Source organism: Heterocephalus glaber, unplaced genomic scaffold (assembly GCF_053883595.1).
Source record: "Heterocephalus glaber isolate CG9 unplaced genomic scaffold, H.glaber_assembly_v1.0 deba00001594, whole genome shotgun sequence".
NCBI lineage: Eukaryota > Metazoa > Chordata > Mammalia > Rodentia > Bathyergidae > Heterocephalus > Heterocephalus glaber.
The window spans coordinates 7,056,074-7,074,355 of NW_028258369.1; the positions used below are offsets into that span (position 1 = coordinate 7,056,074).

An 18,282-nucleotide genomic window follows, 5' to 3' on the forward strand; every position below is an offset into this window, starting at 1 on the left:
CTACTACTGCATGTAAGAGTTATGCAAATAAAGGCAAAATCATCAAGTTGGAGTTTTCTTTGACCATTTCTTTGTTCTGAATATTGTAATGTACATTCTATATACAATTCCTCATTTAGCGACCAATTTATTTAATGACCTAGTTGCAGAAACAGAACTCAATCATTAAACGAGAAATGTCTGCAGCCTATTATATTTTAGACATATTCACTAAGCATGTTGTGCAAATAAGCACAGCATTCATGAAAAGACAAGTGTCTTAAAACTGTATTATTTCTACAATGTTTGGTACTGGGGAAAAATAAGCTACGTGATATTTTTTGGATATTGAAGCAAAACAATCCATGAGGTTGCATATTTTGCCTAAGTATCCAAAACATATATGGTTTGCCTGTTTTGATGCAGAAGGGAGTTATTTGGAGAATGGTCTTATGAGACCTGTCGATCACAAATGATACAGGCAGAACAGCTGTACCAAAGGGCCAGAAAAATTTATCAGTGCACTCTTTTTATTGGGCTCACTTCTAAGGACTATTTGCTTCCAACAGTTCCTCAGGTGATAATAAAACTGGTTAATTTTGAGGTAAATAAATTTTCAGACATAAACAAACTCTTGAAAAGTGATGTTACCTTTGAAACTTTTTGATATGTAGAGATGTCTCATATGGGTGAACATATTTTCTTTTTTTTTTTGAAAAGTGACTCAAAATGGTTTGGGTGTTCTTTTTTTCCATAAAAGCCTGGGTCTGTGATAGAGATGGATGAATTTTTAAATAAAACTATATCTTGACCAGGTAATGAAAGAGTAAAGCAGAAACACGCACACACACACACACACACACACACACACACACACACGTCAAATGGGTGCACATATTTTCTCAAGGTTTATATATACACTTCTGAACCACAAGAAACAATTAATTATCACTGTTATTCTTGGCTCTGTGATTGTTTTACGTGTTTAATTTTTGTCTTACACTCCTGGCTAGTAAGCTCCTTTACTACATACTTTTATATGTCTTTGTATTTTTCAAGTTGTTTACTGCAGAGGTGGACAGAGCAGTGGCTCCATTAATGCCAGTTTCACTGTCAAGGATACTTGGCACTTCCAATAATTTTTACAGAGTCAAGTAGGTTCATGGCTCTATGATACCTTATTAGTAATACTTTAGTTTTGTCGGTCCCTTGCAATGACCTGCAGAAGATTCTTCATTAATGAGCCAAAATTGCACATTCAAAACACAGCTTCCAGCAATGTCAACTGTATAATCAATGTAACTTTGAAGGATTCATGGAAGCTGCTAAGAGGCCAGGAAAGGGCACGTGAAGAAATATAGGAATTGATGCTTTATTGATTTGTTAAAGATCATATCTGGATTACATCTGTTTTGCAAGCATGATTATTGTTGACTACTTTCTATATCATCTGTACATCATAAGATATCCTGGATTTTCTGAATAATTTTCATCACTGCCTTTTCTGATATGTCAGGGTTGATTCCACACAATCCCACATTCCCTGAGCCCAGCTGATGTGATGATTTGTTGATGACTGCTGTATTTTATTTTAAAGCTTATTAGAAAACATGTGTTCTTAAGAAAACCAAATCTTTTTCATTTAACTATTTTGATAATATGATTTCTAATACAGATATTCCTCATTTAATGACTCACTTGTTTAACGACTATTTTGGACTTACGACTGGGGCACACTGCTCAGACTAATAACTCACCACTGGGACTTATGACCTGTCCTTATTTGCACAGTTCTATACATCTTATTTATAGCACCTCAATGTCTTTTTCTGTACAATACACCTTGTTTATAAAGTACTGTAATTTTTGCTGATTGTACTATACAGTACAATACTGTAGTTTCATATTCTGATATATATTACAGTATTACATGTAAGAGTTATGCAAATAAAAGCAAAGTCATCAAGTTGGAGTTTCTTTTGACCATTTCTTTGTTTTGAATATCATAATGTACATACTATGTACAATTCTTCATTTTGCAACCAATTCATTTAATGACCTAGTTGCAGGAACGAAACTCAGCTGTTAAATAAAGACTGTCTGTATTGTCAAAATGGTCATATTACCAAAACTGAAATATAGATTTAATGCAATCAGAATGCCAATAGCATTCTTTGCAGAACTAGAAAAAACAATCTTAAAATTTATATGGATCTAGAAGTCTCAGAATAGCAAAAGTAATCCTGGGAAGCATGAGCAAAGCAGGAAGCATCAAAATCCTGCATTTCAAGTTATATTACAAAGCTATACAGTGGCTAAAAACTGTATGGTACTGGCAAAGAGACCAAAAACTTAGGCAGAATAAAGGTAGCCTTTTAAACAAATGGTACTGGGAAAACTGGTTATACACATAAAATAGAATGAAACTAGACTAATATCCCTCACCATGTACTGAAATAAAATAAAAAATCTAGATCAAAGACCAAGATATTAAGGCAGAGACACTGAATCTGCTGAAAGATACAATAGGTAAAACTCTTGAAGACATAGGCATAGACAAAGACTTTCTGAACAGAACTCCGATTGTATGAGAAATAACACAAAGAATCAACAAAATAATAGGATCATATCAAATTTAAAAAACTTCTACATGGCAAAGGAAACAACAAACAGAGTAAAGAGAAAACCTACAGAATGCAAAAACAATTTTGCCAGCTATTCCTTGGATAGATGATTAATCTCTAAAATACATAAAGTACTCAAAAATATCCTAAAATAAAAGACCCAATAAAAAATAAGCAATTGAAATGAATAGAAAAGTCTCAGAAGCAGTCCAAGTGGCCAATAAGTACATAAAAAAAGTCCAGGATCTTTGACCATTAGAGATACACAAATCAAAACAGTAGTGAGATTCTATCTCATTCCAGAAAGAATGGCTATCATCAGGAACTCAAAAAACAACACATGCTTGTGAGCTTGTCAGAAAAAAGGAATACTTCTACTTTGTGGGTGGGAATGTAAACTGGTACAACCACTATGGAAATCAGTATAGATTTCTGAAAAAAACTAAAGATAGAAATTACATTGGATGCAGTTATACCCTTCTGAGTATCTTCCTGAAAGAGTTAAATACATCATAGTACAAGGATAAATGCATACCCATGTTTGTAGCAGCACAACTAACAGTAGCTAAATCTTGGAAATGGCCTATATGTCTATCAAGAGAAGAATGAATAGAGTAAAAGTGGTATATACACAATGGAGTACTATGCAGCCATAAGGAAGGATAAATTTGATTCATTTGTAGAAAATAGATATACTTTGAGACCATAATGCTAAGTGAAATAAATCAGACACAGAATGTTAAATATTGAAGATTTTCTCTTATATGAGAAACTTGAAGTATAAATAATTTAATGAGCAAAATAAAAGATAGAAAATGGAGGTAGACCTTATGCAGACAGAGAGGAGATCTAGGGATAGAGCGTGAGGGCAAGGAGAGATGAAGAAGTAAACAGGATTAAGAATATATATATACACATATATATATATATACACATATATATATATATGTGTATATATATATCAACTACCTAAGTGTAATGTATTCATTCTGTATCACAAACATGTACTAATAAAATATTAAAGAAAGAAAAGAAAAAAACTACAAACAGAACTCCTTGATATAGTTATTCATATGTAATTAAGACTCCCCTTAACAATTTTAAGCACATCCTACAGAATGTCTCCTGGTCATTTGTTTCCTGTTAGAATATTTCCTGCTTTTTAATATCTAATTTCCCAGAATACATGTATCTCTCAAGCCATAAGTTTTTCAGCCAATGTTTCTGATGGTACAATTTCTAGCTTATCCCCCACACCCAATGAGAACATCATTAACCAAAATCTGTACAGGGACCACCTAGAGATGCATCCCAAGTTCATCTGTTGCTCAGCCTTGGCTACACATTGGAATATTTTAATATGAATATACCTGAGACCCCACCTAGAGATTGACTTGATTGATCTGGGCTGTGTCCTAGGCTTTGGAATTGTTGAATTCCCTACTTGATTCAAATGTGCAACCCAAGTTGGGCACTAAATGATTGGTAGAATATCAAAATCCTGTTTAGAAGTTTGGATATGTGCACCAGAGTGTCAAGTAAAGGGATATTTTTGCTTTATGCTGTCTATGGGAGGAGGGATATCAGTATTGCAAACAAAGTAGCTGCAACAACTGTATGAATTAGTGGTCACATGATTGTTCATCTATCATGTATCACTCTGTGTTTATGTATATGGTTTAGTGTTTTAAATGTGTTAAGAAATAAGGGTTTTCAATTGTTTCATATTTTCTGTTGAAAATACAGATGTGTGCCACTTAATGACAGGGGTATGTTCTGAGAAATGTGTCATTAGGCAATTTAATTGTTGTGCAAACATAATAGAGTGTACTTGTTCAAACCTAGGGTATTTATATATATGGAGCCTGTTGTTCCGAAGGCCATGGCAAAGCACAAAATTAAACTGAGCACAAGATAAAATAATGCAATCAAGGGACTCAGTAAACACAAGACTTATGAGGCTGCTGCCAGTGTAATGCAGCAGACTATTTTATAAGTAGACTTATTTTTTTAATAAGTGGAAGGAGTTCACTATAAAATAATAATAAAAATATAATAAATAGATAACTCAGTAATCATTTAATAGTATCAAGTATTCTGTACTGTGCATAACTGTACATGCTACGATTGGCAGTGCAGTAGATTTGTTTACAATAGCATTACCACAAACACATAAGTAATGTGTTGCACTATAATGTTGTGATGTCTAGGCAATCACTAGATGACAGGAATTTTTCAGCTCCATTATAATCTTATGGAATCACAGTTGTGTATAGTTTGTCACTGACCAAAATGTCATTATGTGACACATGAGTGTTATAAGAAAGACCAAGATGAATAATGGGAAGCTCAGGAATGGATCACTGATGACAGCTCATAGATGCTTTAAAAATTTCTGTAATGATAGAAATATTCCATTTGATTTCTTGGTCTGTTCTATCTTGTCAGTGAAGGTGGGTGAGGTATGTCGGCTGCTTTTCAACTCCAGAGGTTGTAGCACTTGAGGAGAGTACATCTGCCCCATGGAGGACAAGTTTCCATACAGTGCTTGGCCTGTGTGTGAATGTGGTCAAAGCAGGCCTAACACACATGTAAAATGAAGAAAGTGACCTATAGTGGTTTGAATTTCCAAAGTGCAAGGGGCTCCTATTGGCTATCTGGGGTGGAGTAGCAGGACTGTGTGGCTCGATCTATTCCCTCCCTCCCTTTTGTTTGTAAAGTCATCCTAGCTCACACCATGAAGAAATGGGGAAGGAAAGAAACCAGTAGAAGGTACATTAATGAGCAAGATACTGCAATGGGAAGTATGGGATACGTTCTTCTGGGTAGCCTCTGAGGAACTCTATGGAACACACTTCAGAATTATCCTACTGAGAGGTGAGAAAGGTGGGGTATTTGAACTTCATTTCTCATCCCTTACTGATTGAGAGTGGTTCCTAGGGCATGAGTCATCCAGCATTCCAAGTTTGTACCCCAAGCACGCACTGAGCATATTGATGAGGTGGGAAATGCTTCCAGGCAGAGAGATAGAGAAAGCCATTGCATGTCAGGGAACTGTCTGAAAACCCAGCAGTGTGGCCGAGGGGATGTGGCTATGTATCACCAGTATCTGCTATTACACTCCCCACTTCAACCATAGGGGCCTGCTTGACTTATTTCATACTTTAGTTTCCTATGTAAATTCCTTTAATTTAATTAAAAAAATTTTAGTACATGTTTGCCATACATAATGGATGCATTCACTTTGGGAATTGGTATATGCATGTATCCCATTTTAATTCCTTTTACTTCTCATTCCCCTCCCCTCCATCCCTCCATAAGTGTTTAAAACTTTTTGCAAAATCACATTTCTCCACGAATTTTGAATTTGGAAAACTCTGACAGAGGTCAAATTTGTTTTTTAGGTCATCATTAGATGGAACATACTTTTTTTTTTTTTAAAAGAAAATGACTAGTTTGATTTTAGCTTAAAAATAATAAGAAGAATTATGGTTAAATTTAAAATGTTAGATGTTTAGTATAATGTTCAGATTTTTTCTGTCTTGGATTTCCAGTTGATAAATATAGTAATAGAGATTAACAGTTCAGGTTTTGACTCCTCTATTAAACTGTATGTAACCCTAAAATGGTATATGGAAATGATGAAGTAAGGTGCCCTTCAAGATTTCTTTAGATTATCATGAAGCATGAAGATCAACAATTAGACCTGGTTCACAAAGTGTGCAAAGGATTTCTGCTTATAGATAAAATCGGGAAGATTTATGATATTTAAATTGCCAATGCATTTTTCCAATTACTTACATTCTCATCTCCCACTTTTCTCCTTACCTCATTAATAATTTTAACAAAGATTTTGCAATTGACAGTAAATAATAGCCTTCAGTCAGATCATGATCTTTACTTAGACCATGGTTGCGTTGAGGAAAAAGGCTAAGAAAGAAATGAGATAAAATTTTAGTAGTTGGACTTCTCAGCGTTTCCACATGATGTCTTCTAATTTACTTTCCAGCATTTTGCCTGGAGCTGCCTTCTGGAATCTGGAATAAAGTAGCAAGGGAGATATGCCTTTGAAAGAGGCATATCTTGTCACTGGCCCCTTGTGCTGTGGCTCTTTCTCTTTGTCTCTGCTCCCTCGCTACAATGAAGTGAGCAGCTTTCCTCTACTACGTCCTTCCACCATTATGTTTCTGCTTCACATAGGCCTAAAAGCAATGGAGGCAGCTAACCATGGACTGAAACCTCTAAAACTGTGAGCCAAAATACATCTTTCCTCCTTCACGTTGTTTATGTTAGACTTTTGTCACAGTGGTGAACAGCTGACCAATACAGAAAAAATGATGAGAATACCAGTCCTGCAGCTAGAGCTATATGATGAGTATACTTTCTAGTATTTAAGAAACTGACCATGTCTTAAAAGTATCACTATCATGACTTACTTTGAAACTTGTTGCTTTCCTTTATAAATTAATAAATGAAGATGATTCTTACTGTGATCTTGTTGGCTTTTATTTGCCTGTTAGTCTTAGTTTCCAAGTATTATTTAGGGATGGACTCATTTTGGTTCTGCAGAGCTAATGTGAGAACAATATGATGGGAAATATTTCTCTGGCTTCCCTTGATTTCTGTTCCCTCTCGTGGATCCCTTATACAAGCACTTCCTATTGGGCCAATTTAAATCCGAAAGGCAAAGTCTTTTTAATGGAATTGGTAAAATAACACAAGGGATAAAACAATAGTGTGATGAAACCGAACACTAAAAACTTCTGCAATTCTACTACTCATGTAGTAGTAAAGCTTTTGTTTTGAGTTGTGACTGGTCTAAATGGTCAGCTGGAGTCCTAAGCAATTTGCAGGGCTGAGGCTGTAGGTGAGGTCTCAGGATAATGAGTTGACACTGAATGTTCCTTGTCTGAGAGCCACCAGTAGAGTATTTTAGGAGATTTTATTAGAACCAGATTCAGACAGGTCCACCCGAGTTGGTTGCTGCCACCTCACTGAGTTGATGTCCTTATATCAGGTTCAGCAGAGAGATTTTCCTTCTGTTGCTCCTTTGTGTGTGTTTTTCGAGCATGAACAGGGCTGCTCAGTATTATCAGGACTTTGATATCTTCGTGCTAGTGGTGAGCCCAGCACTGGCTCTTTTTGGAATCACATGGCCCTGTCTGCACCCAGGCCTCCTAGGGTGGGAAATGGCTGTGGAATGAATGCAGAACTGGAAACTAAGTCTGGCCACGATGGCTGCTAACTAGATTGTCCAATCAAAGCCAGGATGCCTAAATTTAAGATTCAGATAAATAAAGAATTGTTCCAAGTACTACATGGAAAATACCTATGGTAAGAATGTATTTTTTAAACTGAAATTCAAATTTAGAGCTGTTCTGTGTTTTATTCACTAAACCTAGCAACTATATGTTGAAATCTATAAAGAAGCATGTGGTAGGTAAAGAGAACTACTGTGAGTCTTCAGTGGCCAACAGGTGGCTAAAGACCAGAGCTTGAAAGAGCCCCACTGGAGCAAAAGGAACAATGAACATGATGGATACCATCTCAGTGGATGAAGTTTCTGTGACTTCTTTTCCTTTCCTGGCTCCATGTAAGCCTCAGAGGAATTCACAACTGACAATTTAGGTGGGGATTTAGAATAGGATTTAATGAGGAGCAGGCATGATCAAAGTATGTTATATGCACATATAAAAATTCCATAATGAAACCCATTATTCTGTGTAATTAATGTGCACTATTAACAGAATGAATGGCATTCTTGCACTTATGCATCATGGAGAAAACTCTGACTCAGTTTCTTAATACAGAAAAATAAATATTACCTACTCAATAGGTTTGTTGCAAGAACTAAATGAGATAATATAGCTGAAGCTATTGGCACAATATCAGTCCCTTAATCTTATTAAGGCCTCAAATTCGTCTGTCTGTCATTGTTGTCGTCATCATCATCATAATCATCATCACCACCACCAGAATGAAGGAAAGCTAAAGAGAAATTTCAGAATATCCTTAAAGATACAATGGCTGTATTGAGCAGTTTCCTTTTATAGCTTAGGTTTTTCTGACTCAGAGTTCCTGGCCCTTTTATGCTTTGCTCCATGCTGTGGTAGTTTAAAAATTTACATACTTTGCTGCAAGGAGAAATGCAACTTTGACTACAATGTTAGACAAACATAAACCCCTGGAGAATTTCCTTTAAAATATGGTGTGTATCTACCAAGAATACAAAGAGGAAAAAGTTTTGTATAAGGTTGTTCTAGATATTATTATCCCAGGACTCTGAAGCAAAAATCTTCCCTGCTGCCTGTGGGAGCAGAAACCAGGTGAATACAGTTGGGAGTACAGTCATTGTTAAAATAGTCAGCCTCAAGGAGTTTGCTCTGTGATGATGTCTCAAGGATTGGCCTATAATACAAATTAAAATATATTGAGAGTGATAATCACAGATAAATTTCTATATTGTTAAGACAATGAAAATATACCATATAAATGTAAATTTGAGAAAAAATTTCTAAATTTCCTACCAACTTCTTTAGCCTTTCAATCACTAAAAATCTTACACTTGGTAAACAGGTGATAATTGTGAAGATTTTTAACTTTTTAAAAATAGTTTTAGATTTATAGAAGAGTTGCAAAAATAGTACAGCAAGTTCTTATGTACTCTTCACCCAGCTTGTGAAATTATTTTACCCTTTAGTTATTCCAATTCCTAGAATTATCCTGGAGGCTGATCACAATAAATTAGGCATATTTGTGCCAAAGACACTTCTTTACAGGGAAACTTTCAAGAATGCTAATATACTTCCTACAACACATTGGGCCTCAAACCATCCCTTCTTTCGTCTTTCCAGTAAAGTAAGGGAAGAGTAAGGGACGGACAGTGTTTACTGTTGAACTTGACCAAAATTCAAGTACATCCTTTGCGAGTGACGAACAAGGGTAAATATTTGGTGTGTTAACAATCTATGAAGGGCCATTAAGCATTGAAAATTTGAATTTTTTACTTACTACACTTAAATAAATTTAATGAGTGACTTAAAAGAACCAAAGATTGGTAATTATCAACTGACAAGTTTGCAAACCAGCTGATAACATTTGCTGAACTGCCTCTTCATTTTGTACCCCAATTTGTGGGTAAGCCTGGAGTTTCAATTATAATTTCTAAGGTATACATTATTTATCTAGTGTGGTCCCTAACTCCAGCATTGGGAATCTGGCTCTCAAGTTCTGCCCCAAGTAATTCTGAGTTTACAATGTGTCTTTTGTGTGTACCAGGTGCAAACCCATTGGTGATTATGCACCATCATCTTGTTATTTTCTTCTTCCTCTTGTTTTTGGTGGCTGCTGAGGATGTCAAAAGTTATTGCAGACAGTGTTCACTGAAGATTCTGCAGCTTTTGGTGACAATAAAGATATCACTCCCTTTCAGTTCTGGCTAGTATCTACCCTGGTGATGTGTATGATGGTTGTGAGTGTACTGCCATCCGTACTGAGGACATTAGCCCTTTGGTTCTAGAGATTAGCTCCTTTAGAAGCTATCATCTTCTCAGACCCTTCTTCCTCCCCTACCCCTATCTGCCTTTTAGATTTTGGTATCTAGAATATTATTCCATTAATCATTTAATTATTAGTGCAGAGGCTTCTGGGTCGATGTGCCACAGCTCCCAGCACAGAGGAGGTCAGCCACATGGGTGCCAGCAGCAGCCCCCCCGCCTCTGCATCAAAATGAGAAGACACGTAAACAAGCCTCAAAACCAGACTTCCAGATCACCTACATCAAACCCAAAAGGAAACATGATGGAACAATCTGATACTCAACCACCTGGACTCCCTGAACTGGAAACAAAAGAGGATCTGGAAAAATGAAATCAGAAGTAATTTCTCAGATAACAGCAGAGATTGTACCTATAGACATGATTAATAAATCTAGAGAGAACACAGATAAAAAATAGAGGTGCTGAGGAGCATTATGGAATCCCAATATAGGAAACAAATGGAATCCATAAAACAGATGCAAATAGATTTCCAGGAGATTAAGAACTCCATTGAAAGTCTACCCAGGAGAATGAGCCAATGTGAGGACAGAATTTCAGATATAGAAGATAAGATTGCAAATAGTGACCAGGAAAAGAAAAATTGCTTTAAAATTGTAAGGGACCATGAGAAATCAATCCAGCAGCTGCTAGATGATGCAAAGAAGAATAATATAAGACTGATTGGAGTCAAAGAAGAAACAGGAGAGAGTGACAATGACATAAAAAACTTTTCACAGAAGTGATGGCAGAAGACTTCCCAAGCAGGGGAAAAGAACTTGAAATACAGATAAGTGAGGCATATAGGACTCCAAATAGCCTTGATAAAAAAAAATCTACACATAGGCATATAATTGTTAAGATTCCAGAAACCCAATAGAAGAACAAAATTCTACAAGCAGTTAGAGAAAAGAAGAAAATCACATACAAAGGAAAGCCCATCAGAATCACAGCAGACTTCTCAACGCAAACCCTCAAGGCAAGAAGAGCTTGGAGTGACATATTTCAAGCCCTAAAGGAAAACAGCCTCCAACCCAGATTGATGTACCCTCCAAAACTATCTTTCAAAACTGATGGTGAAATAAGATACTTTCATGAAAAAGAGCACCTTGGGACCTTCATGAATACCAAACCAGCACTCCAAAAAATTTTAGACAATAACCTAGGAAAAGACAATGAGGATCACAACCACAGGAAGCCCAGCAGAATGAATCTGTCAGGCACGACAACAAATTAAAAGCAAAGGGGGAGAATCCAACAAAAAGAAAAAGTCACGACAATGATAAGTCAATACATATCAGTTATAACCATCAATGTTAATGGTCTCAATTCACCAGTCAAAAGAAATAGACTGGCAGAATGGGTCAAGAAGCAAGATCCAACAATATGCTGCATACAAGAAACACACTTACTTCAGAAAGAAACTCATAGACTGAAAGTTAAAGGGTGGAAAACAATTCTCCATGTGACAGGAACCCGAAAAAAAGCAGGAGTAGCTATCCTCTTTGCAGATCAAGTGGATTTCAAACCAACGCTGATTAAAACAGACAAAGAAGGACACTACATCCTTGTAAAGGGAACAATCCAAGAGGAAGAGATGAGAATCATAAATATCTATGCACCAAACACTAGTGTGCCCAACTATGTAAAACAAATACTAACAGACATGAAAAATCAAATAAGCACTAATAAAATGGTAGTGGGGGACCTCAATACCCCACTGTCACAAATCGATAGATCAACTAGACCAAAAACAAGCAACGAAATACTAGAACTCAATAATTCAATTATTTTGCAGGAAATCCTAGTGCCACTTATGCAAGTGTGTCACTCTTCCATTCTTGTTGCAGAAATTTAAAAGTGACTTTGATATTTGGTCATAGTAGCATCTGGTGGAATCAAAGGACTGTTGTGACCCTTGAAGAAATTACTCTTTTATTTTAATTTTAAGAAGGAAGAATGAGTATAGAGAAGAAAGAATGCATTTTATTTCTCTGGAAAACATGTTGAAAAGTCAATATAAATAAGTGGATCATTATTAAAAATTCTCACTTTAGTTAAAATGTTACAGTTAGAAACCTTGAGAATGTTTTTAATTGCTTTAAAGTTATTTATGGAAAAAAATCTAGGTGCTGGGGATTTTGAAGGCACATTTGTCTCCCAGTTCTGCTTTTAAGTGTACCCTTTCATTTCATTAGACAAAGGAGAAAGTGTGATTTATGAACTTAGCAAGAATGCGAGTGAACGTGCAGGTTGACTTCTCCCTTGCCTTCCAACTCAATAATTCTCTATGTATTTCTCCTTTCAAAGTCTTGCCTTCATTCCTTTCTCTCTTGAATTTCACCAGTGTTGGGTTTAGTAAATCTTATTCTCTCACAGTCTTTGTAGAACTTTATGTGGACAAATCACAAAATACTTAGAAACTTCTATAAAGTTGACCTGAGAAGGATATAGATTAAAGAAAAACAAATCTTAAAAGTCACTGTAAGGAAAAGATAGAAGTGAGAAAAATTGCAGGAGGGCAGCATTTCTCTGGATTAGGTTTTTGTTCATTCTTAGGCATACTAGAACATCCTGTACTTATCATAGTGTTCATTACTTGAGGTTGCTGTTCCCTGTGTTACTCATGGTGGGGTCTATGGACCAGCAGCATTAGCTTCTCACCGAGAGCTTGTTAGAAATGCAGTCTCAGGTCCCAGGTTAGACCCCCACAGAATCGGAACCCAAATTTTAACAAGATCCTTAGATGATTCATGTACACATTAAAGTTTGAGAAGCTCTGCTTTTTCTATCTTGCCCAAATGTCTTTTTCATTCCCACCACCAAATGTGAAGTCTCGTGGATAGTTGGAGCTTTATGAATATTTATTGACTGTTGAGTTGGTTCTCAGTACTCAGAGATCTAGTTTAGAGCCCTCATTTAGAAATGTTAGGAAGTCCAGGCAACACAGTTAACTAAAAGTAAAACTTGATCTACTCAGAGTCCTCAGCTTTCACTATATAATAGAAACATGGAAGAATGTATAAAAATACTATTACCTGAACATTAACCACCTATAGTAATTTTAACTTAGTATAGGCTGTGGCCTTGGCATTGGAACTTTCAGATTTCTCCAGGTGATTCTAATGTGCAGCCAGTGTTGAGACTGGTGCAACATTAAGTTTTAAAAAGGCTTTTTGAATAATCAAATGACTAAGTCCCAGGAAAAGCAAAATATTGAAATCAATAATATGTATAAACTTGAGTCTGTAGCAGTATCTGATGAACCAGAATGTGGTTTTACAGGTATTGAATTTATGTGTCCTGACATTTTTGGAATATTTGGTATTTGCTGCAAGCAAAAATGTCCCACATGTATTTCTAATCTAATCATATGGGGTAATAGTAGGGAGACAAAAATTTAATTAAGAGAGTGATGCTGATAAGTCTTGCAAAAACCCAATAACAAAAAATTTATAAATAAAAAGTTTGTATATTTCATCTAATTGGTTTGGTTATTTTACTCTAGGAAGAAGGATCATTATATGATTTGTCAGTTTTAAAGCTCTTAATCCTAAAAAAAATAGTTCTAAACTGTACCTTCCTTTATAGAAGGGCACGATACTACCTTCTGGGTATATTTCTTGAGTCTCTTCTTATTGACTTTTGCAGAACTCCTTTTGGGCAATCAAACATCATCATGTTGAGGTTAGAAAACCATTCAGTGCATGAACATATACCTTTTGCCTTGGCCAATTCATCTTGATGAGTGGCCAATCCATCCCCTCAGATGCAGGCTCTCAATGGCGAAAATTACATTATTTCAAATGACGTCAATATAGCATGTGGTTAATTTGGGGGAACTGATATTTTGAGCAGATTAGAGATATAGCTTGAGCAAGTTGAAGTTCATTTCCATATTGTCTTCTTACTGTTCTTTGTTTCTGGGGGGATTTTGAGCAAGCTGTGATCCATACTCAGAGGCTAAAGTTTCAGCAATGGGATTTTTGCATCTGTCAGCACCTCAAAGCTCATAAGACTTGGAGAGGACATTGAGGGGTGAAGATATGATGAACGTGGGAGATCTGGGTCTTGGAGCTGATGACATCATCATTGTGTAGCTATAGAATTTGCTTAGAGGTTCAGCCTCTTGAGAGGTCGTGACTTGACATGCTAGCATGTAGATCATTGTTTCTTTTGCCTTTCTTTGACTATTATATTATAGCAAAATGGCTATAATAAAGAGAACAAGACACAGTGGAAGGACATTCTGGTTGTATCTTGTTATTCAGGAACCTTCTATGTCATTGATCTTCCATCATCTACGACACGATCTTCATCTTCGTGGTTAAAGTTGGGTCTCTGGAACATGCATGTTCCTATGTGCAGGAAGGAGAAGAGGAAAGAAAATGATTACTTTGAAGCAAGTAAAGTGGAAGGAATATATTTTCCTTATGCTCATATTTTATTGGTGAGACTTTGTCACATAGCCACAGTCATTTATAAGGGAGGCTGGGAAATGTGGACTTTTTTCTGGGTGGGTTGATGGAGGAAAGCAATGTAGAACATGCCTTTACATTAGGGCATCTAACAGACAAGGGAACTGGGGGTACACATGTACTCCTGACAGTCATCAGCTGAGAGCTGTTGCTTGTGCGTGTTTGTTTCTTGGCACTTCTGACCTGCTGTCTACATAAGAGTAGGCTTTGGAGACCAGAGAAAGCCCTCTGGTAAAGGTAAAGAAATACAGATGTTGGTGGTTTTGGCTTTTAGAAACTCATGGTTTTGGCTTTTAGAGACAATATGGATAGGACCCTTAAAAATGTGTTATAGAGTTTCTTATTGATTTTGCAACTTTACCTCTATTGGCTACCAGCCATTTAAGTACCAACCTTAAATATGAAACATCAAAGAAACATATATGTTCGGCCTTAAACAACCTAGAGCCATGGAATTCTTAGTTCTAAAATGGAGGTGACCAATTGTGTAACCATAATTATAATTTATAAAATTTGGTTCTGGGTTCACATGTTTTATATAACTTAAGTGAGGATGAGTGCAAAAAAATTCAGAATGTGTGACTGAGTGCTGACAGACTTCATTATGAGTTATTTAGAAGGAATTTTGAGAGGGTTGGGTGGTAAGAACTATCTGGAATTTATTTTAACATTTCTATTGTTGCTGCTTTAAAGTACCTAGTTGCTGACTCACAGCTTCAGATCATAAAAATGTAGTTTGGTAAAGCTAAAGTTGCTGGAAGCTTGCAATTATGTGTAAACAATTTTCGGTATGACCAATTGATCCTTAAATTCTTTCTAATAATAACAGGCAATAGCAATACTTACTCAATTACACAATATGTATGGGCTGATTTAAAACTAAAATGTGCTGTATATGGACTTGTTTAAATATTAAAATTTGCTGTTACATATAAGTTCATTGGACATTGCTCCCTTTATATGTTGCTTTTTTTTCAGTGCTGGGGGATAGAACATGGTGCCTCTTTTTAATTACTCCAGTGTGAATGTAGCCATAAGCAGTCATTGCTAGGAGCCAGAAAAGAAGATCAAAATACAGGTGTTCCTGTTTAAACTCACATGTGAAAAGAAGCAAAACATAAATCAATTATTAAACTATGAGGTCAATATGATAATTTTATTTCCTTTTATAGAATTAGGGGAAATGAACCTTTCTCCCAGCATTCTTTATCCATAAATAACTAAAGAAAATTAGAAGATTTATGTATTTTCCCACTGAAGTTCAATGAAGAATTCTGTCAACATCCTAATTAGAATAAAAGCTCCTTGAAAAGTAAATTCAATTCTAATTTCAAATAGATTGACATGCACATCTAGCTTATTCATATATTTCTGAAATTTGCTCAATAGAACCTTTAAATAGAACTCTTATAATATGAAGGAACTTCTTCAGAGTGATGCAAAGCATGTTGTAGACCAAGGCAACCACAGTGTTCACCAAGTTATAGCATGATTCTACCAGATTCTGAAAGATCCCTGTAGAAGGAAATTCTGAAACATGGCTTGTAATCCTTTGTCCAAGCTCCCAGCAGAGTTCCTTCTGATAATGTTTTTTGGGGGCTTAAAACTTGATGCCATCATTTTTTTTCCCTTTTGATCAGCCCTCCCAGGAAGAAACAGTTATTGTGAGAAGGTTGACGCATTGGAAATGATCAGTTCCAAGGGTTTGGGAATTGGAGATGATCAATTCCCAAACCTTATGGACAACTAATACCTTGTACTTGTGTCAGATTGAAATGCTATGATTTTGAATTTTCCCTCAGTTGTCCTAATCTGTAGACAAAGAATCTGGTTTCTTAGGAAATCTTTGGACTCCAAATAATTATTTCTAAACTAAGACAATCAGGATTAATCTATTTTTTAATGGGTAGTGAAGTACATGTAACATAAAAAAAATTACCATTTAGGTATTTTAAAGTATACAATTCAGTGGACTTTAGTGCATTCAGAATGTTATGCAACAATTACCTCTGCGTAGTTCCAATACATTTTCATTACTTCAAAAGGAGACTCTGTAACCGTTAAGCAGTTACTCCTCATTTCCCCTGCTTCCAGCCCCGAGGATCCATTAATCTTCTGTCTCTATGAATGAACATATTCTGGATCTTTCACACAAATGGAAACCTACAATACGTGGTCTTTTGTGTCTGTCTTCTTTCACTTAGCATAATGTTTTTGAGGTTTATCCGCATTGAAGCATGTATCAATACTTGGAGATTTTGTTTATCCATTGATGGGTATTTGGGCTGTTTTCACTTTTTGGTTATTGTAAAGGTTACTGGAGTTTTAGGGTGAAGCCTCTGGCTCTAGGGTATCAAACCAATTAGGTTCTTCCACCTGTCCCAAGATACTAATGGAAGAGATAAGGAGTTGTGAAGGCAGAAAAAGAACTTTAATTAGTGTAGTTCTACTGGGAAGGAATATCATTTATCATTCTGAGCCCTATCTTTGGGGAATACTGACATGACTTCTCAGATTATATAGGGAAGTGAGGGAGAAATATGTATAGTCAACCAGTCTTTGTCAAATTGCGGTCTGGTTGACCAATGTCTCAGGATGGGTCAGGTGGGACCTTGTCCACGATAAGAAATTTGCTGTTGACTAGGGGGCAGTTTTGAGTCATCATAAGATATTTGTTGATCATACGTATTGTTCCTGAAATCCGAGGTGACTGCAGGAGAGAATGACTCTAAACAAAGGAGATAGATGCAAAATAGAGGCAGAGATGCCAAGTTTTTATCGGTGTTTTAGTGACTCATTGAGCATCTTCAAGTGAAGAGTCAATGTTTTTCAGCAAAAACAGCCTTTGAGTTCTTGTTACATGAATAGTGCTACAATAGACATTTGTGTACAGGTACAGTATTTGTTTAAATACTTGTTTTCAATTCTTTGAGGGTATATTTAAGATTTTGAGGAACCAAGTCTGTTACTTTTTTTTCCTTAAATTCTTTTATTGGTACATTTTAGGTATACAATAGGTTTACATTTATCATTGGGTGCTTGTACCTGTACATGATGTACCTTGGTTCTTATTTTTTCCCCATTCCCTGTGCACCCTTCCCTATTTACACAGACTTCGTTTCCATTTTTTTCTTTTCTCATAATTTTTCCTTTCCCTTCTTTCCTTTCCCCTTCCTCTGTTACTTTTAACTCAGAGAGCAGTGATACAATAACTTTGTCAAAAATGCTTTGCCTGGCAGCACTTTAAAGTGTTTATAATTATTGATCTTTTCTAGTAGTGGAAATATTAAACAAAGGAAGCCGAGTTTGCACAATGCAAACATTTTGCTTAACATTCACTCTAGTTCTTACAATGGACAACAGTAATAAAGATAAAATAATCTTGGTTTTAAGAATTGTTCCAGCGTGTACCAGGAATTACATTTGACTGCTAAAAATATAGGCTTGAAATAACAGAGGTTTTTATTCTTGAATATGAGGCTTCTTAAACTCAGAATTATTGATATATTGATTGGGATGATTCTTTGTCATGGAAGGCTGTCTTGTGCATTATAGATAGAATGTTTAGCCTCAACCTTGATCCTAACCCACTAGATCCCAGCGACCTCCCCCAACGGTGACCATCAAAACTGGCTCCAGACATTGCCAGCTATCTCTGAGGGGGGA

General features: G+C 36.1%; 1 long non-coding RNA gene across 1 annotated transcript in view; it reads left to right on the forward strand.

The window, feature by feature from the left end:
• LOC147823257 (uncharacterized) overlaps positions 1-18,282 on the forward strand; it is a 479,935-nt gene that overhangs the window by 98,173 nt on the left and 363,480 nt on the right. The gene's annotated exons all lie outside the window — the stretch shown is intronic.